The sequence below is a fragment of the Diadema antillarum genome, unplaced genomic scaffold, assembly GCF_040938485.1.
Source record: "Diadema antillarum isolate AM-2024a unplaced genomic scaffold, OU_Dant_1.0 seq00000585_RagTag, whole genome shotgun sequence".
NCBI lineage: Eukaryota > Metazoa > Echinodermata > Echinoidea > Diadematoida > Diadematidae > Diadema > Diadema antillarum.
In genome coordinates, this window is record NW_027271519.1 from 173,018 (window position 1) to 185,801 (window position 12,784).

The 12,784-nt window shown below is 38.2% G+C and overlaps 1 protein-coding gene across 1 annotated transcript in view; it reads left to right on the top strand.

Annotated features, from left to right (window-relative positions):
• The first annotated feature begins 1,282 nt into the window (after positions 1-1,282).
• LOC139735554 (uncharacterized) overlaps positions 1,283-12,784 on the top strand; it is a 58,312-nt gene continuing 46,810 nt past the window's right edge. The window contains exons 1-2 of the mRNA XM_071646311.1: positions 1,283-1,326; positions 8,318-8,365. The gene's annotated coding sequence lies outside the window, so the exon portion shown is untranslated. The remainder of the gene's footprint in view (positions 1,327-8,317; positions 8,366-12,784) is intronic.

The window sequence follows — 12,784 nt, forward strand, 5'->3', positions numbered from 1 at the left end:
TATTATTATTATTATTATTATTATCATCATTATTATTATTATCATTATTATTGTTATTATTATTGTAATTATCATTGCCTTTGTTTTTTCTTCGATTTAATCAATTAATTTTCTTGTTATCATTATTGTTATTATTATCATTGTTATTACCCTTTTTTTTAGCAAAGGAAAATGACATTATGATGATGTCTTCTGAATTAACATTAACTGCAAGCAATCATTAAATTGTCAGCTGCCGACCCATTCATTATCAAAACTTTGATCATACACGGTTCCTATTTTGAAAGTGGACATTTATTTGCTCCCTCTCTTCCCACCTCTCTGCTCTAGGCCTGTAACATACAGCAGGGAGGTTGTACAGCATGTGTTTGTATGTGCGGCAGGGCGGGGGGGGGGGGGGGGTCTGGAAAAAAAATGATCCATTCTCTCTGCGCGTTGGAATGGCAAATATATGCAGCATGCAGCTATAGTGAACATTGCTAGTAGATACTTCATTCCACAAAGAGTAAAAACACATGAAAAACTATGTCAAAAGGAAAGAAAGACAAAGAAAAAAAGAAAAAGGGAAAGGAAAAGACAAGGCAAATTAAAAGTATGAAAAGAAAAAAAGAAAAGAAAAGGAATATAAGAAAGGAAAATAAGAAATGAGAAAAAAAGAGAAGAAGAGAAGAGAGGAGAAGAGAGAAGAAAAAAAACCCCAGTAAGACAGTAGAGCAATGAAACAAAAGAAAATAGAAAATAAGCACTTCTAAGTAAAAAGGAGATTTTGCATTGTTTTAGGCCTATGCTGGGAATTGCACTTTTTTACACAATATGACCGCTGCCTCCCAGATTTTTGCGTCACACATCTTATCCTACCCTGCTGATAACAGTGATAGCTCCATCTCTCCATATGTTTTGTTTTGTTTTTGTTTGTCTATTTGTTTGTTTGTTTGTTTGTTTTGCCATTTTGGCGATTAATTGTGATTACCAGCAGTGACGCACGATTTTACAGCATATTTTATGTATCCTACTCAGTCGAAAAATGAGGGGAAAAACGACCAAATGAAACGATCACGAAGATTAGCAGAGATTTACAGCTGAAAACTGCGATCAGAATGATAATTTATACGCCCATCCAGAAACTGTACTGTGTGCGGGAATAAACGCTTGCTTATCTTGTACCGCAATGGGAAACGTAGACATGGGGATGAGTGCGCACAGCCTGGCCAAGTGCGGATGTTTTTGATGTAGTTGCGCGCGCGCGCTCGTGCTCATTCATTCATTGATATTATGTGTGTATCGTGTGTATGGACAGGCCCAAACCCGAAGAAACCATTCGAAAAGGTGAGTAAAACTTACTGTATTTCACGTAACGATGTGTGTATTAATCGATGTGTTTTTCATACGCTGCATTATTGTACGAAACTTTCTTCAAATCAAAAAAATAAGTGGTATAATTTAAAGTGCCTCCGATTTCCTCGTGCAGAAGGGCATCAACAATGCGGTCGCGGTCGGTCTTCCACTGCACTGCACTAGCCCACTTTACCGTACCGGTACATAGCATGTTGCCGGCGCATTCACAACCGGCTTCCATTCGAATTCTTCATCCCATGCATGTAATACTCGATAGATCCAACACAACCTAAAGTAATAGAAAAGAAACTCTCACTATATTGGAGGTAGATATCATGAGGTAACGTTAGATATAAAAGGAATTCGGGTTAGCTTGTGTATTCTATTTCTATGTTATGTATGAGACACGCGGCAGATCTATATCACTACATCAATCACTACATCCTGACTTAGTTTATGTCAGTTCGGGAAACCAACTCACAAGGGGGGCCCCTCCTTATAAGTAACCCGTCCCCCTTATAAGTAACCCCGTCCCCCTTATAAGTAACCCCCGGGGCACCCCTTATAAGGAGTCTCCACGCTTTTTTGCAATGCAACGCGAAAATAAAAGGACTGCGGCAATTCGCTTGATTATGTCCATAAAGCTTCACAAGTTTCCTAGTTACTCACAAAATTTGAGCAAAATCGGTTCGAGGCATCATATCTAAAATCATGGATTTAAATGCGATGTCAAACGACCCATGCGAATGCTGAAATGCGAGCGATTACTGGCGTGAGTGTCGCCAGGCGCGGCGGCGCGGCAATGCTTGAGTGCAGACGTGGCGACTGAGTACGGAGACTTTCGTTCATTCAGTCGCCACGTCTGCACTCAAGCATTGCCGCGCCGCCGCGCCTGGCGACACTCACGCCAGTAATCGCTCGCATTTCAGCATTCGCATGGGTCGTTTGACATCTCATTTAAATCCATGATTTTAGATATGATGCCTCGAACCGATTTTGCTCAAATTTCGTGAGTAACTAGGAAACTTGTGAAGCTTTATGGACATAATCAAGCGAATTGCCGCAGTCCTTTCATTTTCGCGTTGCATTGCAAAAAAGCGTGGAGACTCCTTATAAGGGGTGCCCCGGGGGTTACTTATAAGGGGGACGGGGTTACTTATAAGGGGGACGGGTTACTTATGAGGAGGGGCCCCCCTTGTGAGTGGGTTTCCCGAACTGATGTATGCAGGGCCGGCGCAGCCGTGGGGGCCGTGGGGGCTCGGGCCCCCACACTTTTTGTGCACCATACAAAGGAATACATAAGGTGTCATCACTTTGTTAGCTCATGAAACCCGAAAGTGGGCCCCCACACTTTTGAAAACACTGCGCCGTTCCTGGTATGGATCCTGCTGAGTATCTTCGTAGAAGTCGTAGAAGTAGATGATTTCAAGTTCAATACACAGTCACAGTCACAATTATATACTTATAGTCTAGACCCGAGACTCGGATGAAGTCCATACATCAACAACTTAAAACTTTACATGTAGTATTATTAGTAACTGAAAGTCTATTACATTAGTACTAGACTAGATCAACTTGTGTTAACTTATATTTATGATGTATGTTATGTATGTCAACTGTACCATTTCCGGCAAATATGTTGTTATGTACCGTAATTGTCATTTTCGTTTGGCTGAATAAGTAATGATGATAATATTAAATTATAATAATATTATTAATAATCTGACCTGTAAATGTGGAAATGGAATAGCCTACCATTTATCAATGAAATCACATAATGTTAGATTGGTTCTAGTAATTTAGTTGTCTTGCCCATCAATGGGGGCATATTTCAAATAGCTTCTGTAGGAAAAGCTCTTGACCAGAGCAGAGTGTCAAGATAGGATGGATGCACAACATTATTCACCTGTTAATACCTTTACCTTTACTGAAGATACTGGAAGATTGCTGTGTAGCAGCAGTCGGGCTTCCAGGTCTATCCTCTTCTGACTAATTTGTATCATCAGCCCACTTATTCACCTTGTTCCCTGTCGATATAGCACGATGTAATACCTGCGTGGAATTAAAAGTATGAAGATGTCTGTTTGAATTGATCATATTAAGTGAAATAGATGAAGCTGTAACCACCAATCACAGAGAGTTTCAGGGAAAGCAGAATTGTTCAAATTTGAACTGTGATGAATGTCAGTGTAGATACATATATTTCTTGAACACGACTTTTCTTTTCTTTTTTTTTACTGTGAGTTCAAACTAGCACTAGTAGCAGTTTGTGTCAGCAGTGCTGTACATAGAGCTATAGAGTTCATGATGTTTTTATGATGTATGTGATGTATTTGTCAATTACTTATTAGTTGGTAATAAAATGATCACAAGATGATTGTATTGAATTTACTAGAAGTCAGCATGTGTCTGTGAGAAGGTAACAAGATTTAGAAATCATGTATCTGGAGTAATAGAAAAAAAATGTCTTATGATATATTTTGATAGAGACAATGTAAGAAACAGTTCTCTTGAAATTATTTACAGTGTATTCATCATGCCAGGAATCTTTCTTGCTCTTATATGTGAATGAAATCTACCATAAAACTGTGACACTTGTGAAGCTATCTACAAACAGTTAGGTTTCCATATAGTCAAAATAGATAATAATAATGATAATACAGGGTACTTATAATGCGCCAATTCCACATAACTAACGTGCTCAAGGCGCAGTAGAAAAAGTGAGTTTTGAAGTACAAAAATCATTACACAAACATGCACATGAAAATGAATGACACAATAATGATGATGGAAAAAAAAAATCATAATACACAATTCTACTGGAAAATGATAACGAACAAATGAGTCTTGAAGTCAACTTTAAAGGAGTCAACATTTGAAATGTAACGGATAGCTTGAGGCAACTGATTCCACAGGTAAGGTCCAGCATGTGCAAATGACTGATCCCCCCATGATTTCTTCGTTTTTGGAACAACCAGCAATCTACAATTGGATGACCTTAAACATCTGAGAGGATTATAAAATGTCATCAAATTAACATTTTACTCTGGGGCAGATCAGTGTAAGCAATGAAAAACAAACAGTAATAATTTAAATACAATGTGAGATTCAACGGGTAACCAATGCAATGAGGACAAAACGGGTAAATTACTATGAGTATTCCTTCGGGTAAGGGTAACAATATTAGGTGCTGAATTGTGCAATTTTTGTAACTGTGAAAGTTGAGATTGTGGTAGAAATTGGAGTGCATTACCAAAGTCAAGTCGGGACGATGAAAGAGCGTGAACTATTTTTTCTGTGGCTGAACGAGTTAAATACTTGCGAATAATGCCCAATTTGCGTAACTGATACCTCACGGATTTACAGACAGCAGAGATCTGAACAGACATGGATATTATAGAATCAAATAATACTCCAAGATTTCTACATGATTTAGATGGAGCAATAACCACATCATTGTCCACAGTCAAAGAAGGAAGACTGACCTTGTCAAGTAGAACTTTGGAGCCAATAAATAACAACTCTGACTTTTCCTGATTTAACTTCAATGAATGAACAGCCCACATGTTGGTTGGGTACACTAAAATATACATTTGTATTGGTAGATCGTGGAGGAGCACTGCATGAAATTGCACTGCTCGGCTTTTTTTTCTTTTTTTTTCAGGGTTTTCTGCCCTCCTATACATCGAGCAGATCATTAAAGGCCTGTCTGTGGTCGAAGATTATTGATTGAGCTGTATTGATGAAGAGGCTATGCTTCAGTACTCCTCTGGAGAAATGACAATGGCAGAAGAATCTCTTTCTTTAGCTCTCTCCTGTGACGTCATCACAGTGTCCTGGAACTCAGGGTCGAGTTCCCTGTTGTTGAGCTATGCCTTTTAAAAGATGCCTTTTCATAGGGTTTCTCTGTGATGATGATTCATGTGTATTAAGACCCTTGATGTTTTAGATCCACCGTGGTTTGACTTTTGGTGTTTGATGTTTTAGATCCACCCTGGTTTGACTTTGTGTTTGATGTTTTATGATCACTGGAACTGTGAGCAAAGATTGCATGAGACTGGACTGTGATTAGCTCAAATCTCTTGCATTGTTGTCACTGAGAATAGTCATAATCTCCATGTTACTATGGAAAATCAAATGACGGGTTTCTCGATAGATGCACAGTATATTTTTGCATTGTGTATTGTAGAAATAAGTTACAGTTAGTGTTTAGCGAGGATTGCCCTTATCAGAAAGGCCAGGAGATTGGACTTTGATTACATGTAGTTCATATTTTAGTCATAATCTCTATATTCTATATACTGATAATGAGACAATATGAATGACAGTTTTCTATCTTGTGCACTATACAGGCTGTACATGTACACATACAGTATGTGCAGAAAAAAAAGTAAAAATTATTATTTCCCTTTCACCTAAATACATGTGAGTCTGATTAAGAAATGGCTATTTGGTGTGAGTTTGTGAGTTTTTAATAATGCACAGAACTAATTTAATGAAATAAAACCCTACCCTTTACCATATCAAATACAGTTTATCAGTCAGTAAAGCAAAGGGAGAGTTATATCAAAACATTTTTTAAAAGTCTCATCGAATGTGAAGTACAATTCAAAGTTTGTGCTACCTAATCAACATTACAAACACTTGATCAAGGTGTTTGCAACAGGACCGTACATTAGCAGATTTCACAACATTCCATTTTGTCCAAGTTTCGTATAGTGTGGTGTGTATTTTATAGAAGGCAAAACTTCCTTGTTAGCATAGATTATCTGTTGTTCACAAACTTCTCATAAAACTTTGTTGGCTTCAGATGGTAATATAACTTTTATTGTGGTGTCCAGTACTTCCTTGACCAGTAGTTTCTGTAAATATTGAACTTAGACTTGGTCAGAATGGTCAAGTTGGATAAAATCAAACACATGAAGTACTGGTGTGCTGTGTGTGTGACATACTCACTTCTAACTTTTGTCTCACCTCCCTGCTTTGGTCTAGTCCTTGTTTATTCTGTGGATTTCCTCCCTTTCAGTGGAGACTATGGGACAACAGAATTTCCTCACACTTTTTATTGTGTATTCCCTTCGTACGTGGTTTTTGTAGTGTAATAAAGTGATGGTGACTCATATGTCTCTCATTCTGGGAAATATGGCATCACCAAGGGGTGGGGACTATTTCACACCTTCTTGTTAGCATATTTTCAAAGGACTGCCACTTTATGTTGCCCCATTTTACATTGTGCCAATGTCTGCATTGTACTGAGGCTTTGATAAGCTCCAGGGTGTGATAAAAGTCTTGTGCTGACAATGGGAAGTAAGGGGATCACCCTGTGAATCATTGGAATATATCCTTTAATCTTTTCTTTTTTTTCTCCACCCCCCCCCCCCCCCCCACTGCTTTTCTTTAGTCAGGGGAGTGTTCTGTAGTTTATCTGTAGTACATTTGTACAAAATACATGTCATTGAGCAGTCAACAGGTACACCAATTATGCTGAAGTTCAGTGTGCTATAGACCGATTCGGGTTCGTTGAGGGCAGCAGACAATTTGTGACACTGGGCGCAGCCATAAGCTCATTTTGAGGGGTCTTAGCCGACCCCCCTCCTCTCCCCCACCCCACGGGCAACATATTTATCGCGCACATGTAACAAAGGTTCGCGCACTAAGCAAGCATTCGCGCACTCAGTACGAGACGCCTATTGGCTAAAACGACCATGCATCAGTTTTTCATTCCGCACTCGGAAGGGGGTGGGGGAGAGGGGGGGGGGGTTGGCTAAGACACCTCGTTAATGGTGCTGCCCATGCCAAAAATACACATAGCGCGTCACAGAATCGGTCTATAAAAGCAGACGTGCAGATCCACCAATGTCACAAGGGCCACTCACACTGACATCAAAACCTATCATACACAAATCAAAAAATAAACACATTATTATGAAAATTTGTCACGGACTTTCCAAAGTGGCTCAAGACAGCCAGGAAAGACAAACAAACAAAAAGTGCACACAGAGGCAAGATCTTTTTAACTTCGTATAGTTTCCTTTGATGATTTGCCTTGATAACCCATGCCATTTAAAACTTTTTTTTATCATATTGACCTGGACTTATTATCAAGATTATTCCTGGCTGCCACATGCATGTGTACAAACAGCCAAGCATGCTATTGTCATGTCAGTTGCATGTGACTTGCACAGTTTGATGGCAAAAGTGTGCAATACTTCTCTGAAAATATCACAGTATTTCATTAAAGTATGAGATATTATAGAATGTCAAACACTGCAATTTCTTAGTGTCACTATTGCACCCATAATCCCAAATCATGTTGAAAATGATACCATCACATGTAATTGTTGATTTAATGTATCCTGGGAATATTTTTGATGTAGAGCAACATCCCACCTCCCTGGTATGAGGCCTTGAATGGACCACAAACTATTTTCATAGCTTGGCGGCACTTCAATCATTTCAAGATTGGCTGATATCCACAGTGTTGTGTGAATGGATCATATGTCGATAATTTCTGCACGGTTTCACCCTCTTGTACTGTAACATCTGTCGGTTTAATATTTCAGGAAGCGAGATAGAGGGGAAAAAACAACAAGCAGACTTGTACTTGTATCAGAATTACGAGGCTACAAACCCTCAATGATAATTAATTGTGGTTGGAATGATTCTAGGAAGGAAGGACGGAAGGAAAAAAGGCCAATGCTTTCACAGTGTAAACTCTTTGCACAACGCTAAAACTGCCATGACATAGCAATGCATGGTCTTTGCCCATGATATTGATATGTCTGTCTGCACTTAGCTAATCAGTTCCATACTATCTGATCTCCCCTTTTTGCTGTTTTGATGTGAATTTGTGTAGGCATGTCGCTGTACTGTTTTATGAAAATGTGATTATCAGTTGAATCATGGATCTACTTCATTGATAGCTTTGTGTTATGACATAGAGTCACAGTTATGTGTTATTGGCTTCTTTTTTATCTTTCAGGCAGTCAATGCTGTGACGACAGGAAAGGGATGTTAAGAGTTCTTTGAGGTATGTTAAAATTTTGTATACTTTTCATTAATTCAAAGTAGACAAAACAGTGTGAATATGGCTATTGGCACTGACTGATTTAAGCAGCAGTGAAAGTAACAAGAGTAAAGAGATCTACATGTAAGCAAACTTTTAGGACTTTACTAATTCTAAGTTGTTTGTTGATGTCACTCAAGCATAGCAAGAGGATGGGAGATTCAACAGTTTGAAAAGATGCTTTAAACTTTGTTTCAATCATGAATCTAGAGGAGCCTAAATGCCAGGCACAGGGCTTTTTAAGGCAGCCAGTGTCTGATTTTGGTTGACATAAGGTGGCTGGTGAAAGCAGCGAGTTTCGTACGCAGCATCTCTCTCCCCACAAGCAGCTGAAGAGGAAAAGTTACTCAACTGGCACTTCCTTCCAATGTCACCATGGTAAAAGGTGGCCTGATCGATTTGACTCTGCTGTCTTGCTGTAGCCAGGAGCAGAGAGATGAGGCTGCCTGGTCACTAGTCAGCCAGAGTGTAGCTGGACTAGTGGACGCCTGTACACTTCATGTTAGGCTGCAGGGTACTCCAAGGATGACTCAAAAAATTGTGTCTGCTATGTTAAGTGAAGTCTGTCTATAACATTTCTCAGTCTGTACAAGGCCATGCTGCTTTTATAGAGGGTTATATGTGAAATCAGACAGCAAAACCAGATGGGTTCTCACTGCAGGAGGTTCTTGGGTTTGAAAGTCAAACAGTGTTCGAATCACATGCTGGGTTTCTATGGCGACGTTAAAAGCTTTTGTCATCATCGTGATTGTCGTGTAATTTGTTCAGCATTCCCCATTTGCTTTCTGCACAAAGCTTGCCAAAACGATGCCCTTCAATATACAATAAAGAATTGACCTTCATTGTCACTGAAGCTGTGAAAGAACACAAGGCGTGAAAATTCTATTAGCAAAGTTTTGGGAAATATGTAAGTCTTTAGTAATAAAATGAAGTAGAATATTGTCAATGCATAGAATAAATGAGAAGTATTTCATATTTAGATACTAGACCATGGTGTCTAGTTCCTACATCTGTACACTCAGATGTATTCCATTAGTCGTCCAGGTTTTTTAACGACAGTCTAGATGCTTTCTCTTTTGTCTTGCCAAAGCTGTTACTTTTGTGTCGCTATTTTCTGTGCATAGTATACAATGTATTTGTGGTATTCTAGTAAGGGTAGACTGTGTATTGGTAACATGACCTGCTCTGAACATACCTCAAAACATGCTTACAAGAATGCTATACTGTCTTATTACGGCGGACAGCCCATTCTCTTGTCAATAATGTACATCAGGTACCATGTGCTGAAATGATTGTGTAAGAATGACAATTACCTGATCGGCCCTCAAAAGGTACACTATGCACACACACTGTGAGGCAGCGATGCTACCTCACAATTGTATGCACACAGGGTGAGAATCATGCTCTGTGGGCTCCTTCAACCCTCATAGAAGTACACCTTCACACATTGTCTTCTGCAAATACATTCACTCAATAAACATTTGGCAATGATTCACTGCAGACTTCTCATGTCAAAAGGGGAGTTCTATGTGGCTTTTATGATTCATGCAGCAACTTGTAAATTTGTAGTCTATAAGTGCAGTCTTTTGATTGTCTACTGCAATGTAGTTCTATGGTTTTACAAGAATTGTTGGACTGTATTGATACTGCATTGAATTAAAGTTGTTGTTGTTTTTTTTTTTTTAAAGTGGTTGGAGTATGGCAAGTAGTGTCAGCAGAGGACCATGTATTTTTAGCATCATTGGCCAAGGCTGCAGGAGGCATTTGAAATTATAGCAAAGGAAGTGTTTGGCTCTGTTCCTCTCTTAGATGGAGTTAAAAAATGTCATGATGCATTCTTTGATAAAATAAACAGAAGGAATGAAATGTTTACTGACAGGGCATTAAAGGGGAAATCCAGTCCAAATCTAAGTTAGTCTGATAAAAAAGAGTAAAATCTTACAAGTTCAACGGTAAAAATTTGATCAAAATCAGATGAAAAATAAGGAAGTTATGACATTTTGAAGTTTTTCTAAATTTACTAAAAACAGCTCTTTAACGGTCAATATGAATTATGCAAATGGGAAAGTGAGCATGTCATACCCTCACAAGTTGCCATACAGTTGACATGTATGTGTACAATTTTGACATTTTCAGTTTTTCATTCAAACGCAATTATGCCCGAGACTCAAATCCTGGTACAGCAATGTATCCAACTGATCACTATTCTGAAGTTATTCAACCAGGAATAATATCATTTTCCAGACTTCAATGACAGAAATGTGTAATTTTCATTATTTTGTTGTACAGGATCAGTGGAAAATTGTTAGGCTATGACATGGTTACTTCACTCATTTGCATGTATATCCACATTCTTAATTTATAAAACAATATGCCTGCAGTGTTGGTACAATTGACCTTTTTCTGCTCATGGGCAAAGTGGAAATACAAACTTGTTTAATTGCAATGCTTGTCCCATCTGGTGTTTGTGCTCAGCTACAAGAACACACTAGTATACTTGGTGTTCAGAACAAAAACAATGTCATTGTGTTAAAGGGGATGACTAGTAACTGATCAGTGGGAATCAGTGGCAATGCTGAGGGATGATTGTTCCAATACTTGTGGGATTCATTTAAGAGTACATTATATATCTATTCTTGTGTGAAAATTATTTGCTTCAGAAGGGTCTCATATTCAAGTAATGTGCAGTTTAATGTTTCCAGGTAAGCGTCCCTGGTCAGTGACGGGTCATTAATCTGCACATTATTTGAATATGAGACCGTTCTGAAGCAAATAATTTTCACACAACAGTAGATATATAATGTACTCTTAAATGAATCCCACAAGGATTGGAACAATCATCCCTCAGCATTCCCACTGATCGGTTACTAGCCATCCCCTTTAAATGAGCATGATATGAAAAGACAGTTGGTGGACCTTGAATGATCTGCATGAGGAATGTTTATCTGTCTCGCGGAATAAGATTGATGCGAAAACTTTTCAAATGCCTGTCTAGTATTTGTCCAGACCAAAATGTCAATATACATTGCTTATGTACTCAAGCCAGTTATACTGTAGCTAGAAGGTTGCATTATAGTACACTCTGATCAGGTCCCTGTCCAAAGTGAAATGCATTTAAATACTCATTTTTTTATAAAGACTGTGCTGCCCTAAAAGTAATCAGCTATTGTAGAGCATTTTGAGAAGAAAATAATTGAGTGATTCTTACAGATGCTTGTTTTGACTGTAGTGTTATGTATTATGATGTATTGGCATTGCGATGGAATTTCTTCCACTACTCGTGTTATGTTACAAATTAAAAAATGAATAATAGGATATCATTATTGTAAGAAAGCAACTATATTAGGCATTGTGAGATAGTAAATGCTAGATGATAATCATGATATGATGAATGGAGTTTATGTATTCAACTTTCTGACTTCATTTGTCTTTCTGGACACACATACCGTATACAGTGTATATGGTTGTCTCCGAACTGACAGAAGAAGCAAGAAATTTCAGGAAATCTGAGTCAAAGAAAATCATTTCTTCATGACATGCAGAAAATGTGACATAGTATTAAACTTTCTGATGGATACCTTCAAATGGTTGTCTGCACTTGTCATGGTCACAGTCACTGGCTATTCTTAAAGCTTTCTATATTTCTTGAATCCTATGATCATTTCACTATTAATATCATTATTTGATGGATGCTTGCAATGGCATTATCATAATGAACCACTTCTAAACATTTCATTTATGCCCACTTTACAGTGTATTTCATTTCAAGATGAAACTCAGATCACTCTACTATTCTACACAATAGATTTAAAAGCAAGTATTCCCTTTTGTCTTGTGAATTTAGAACTCGTGACCTGTTGCATTATGAATATAGTATAGGCCTGAAGTGATACAGATACTGATATCGAAGTAGCAGAACATGATGTACAATATGATTTATCCTCTTGTTTTACTGCTGGTTTAGAGATAGACGGTGTTTTCATACATTGTTGATCAAGTTTAGTTGCGTAGTTTCAGTAGATATACAATGTAATACAGTCTATTAAGTGTTTTTTTCACATCTAGCCTTGCTTACAGGCTGTTGGATTGTTTTGGCCATGGATATAATATTAACCGTGATAAATTACAAAGAGTTTGTAGACATACAATGTATACTGGATGTATCGGTATTGAGTTGAGGCTATTCCTTTTAGCTGTAGTACCATTGAGTTTAGCCTAGAAGAGCTGTCCTCCTGACTACTCCTTAAAAACAATGTACATACCAGGGGTCGCACTTAACTTTTTTTTTTAAAAACTAGCCAGGCGGACTACTTAGAATCAATTTTGACACTGAAGCAATATTATGGCTAGCCAGACGGACTAGTAACTTCAGAATTTTATGAT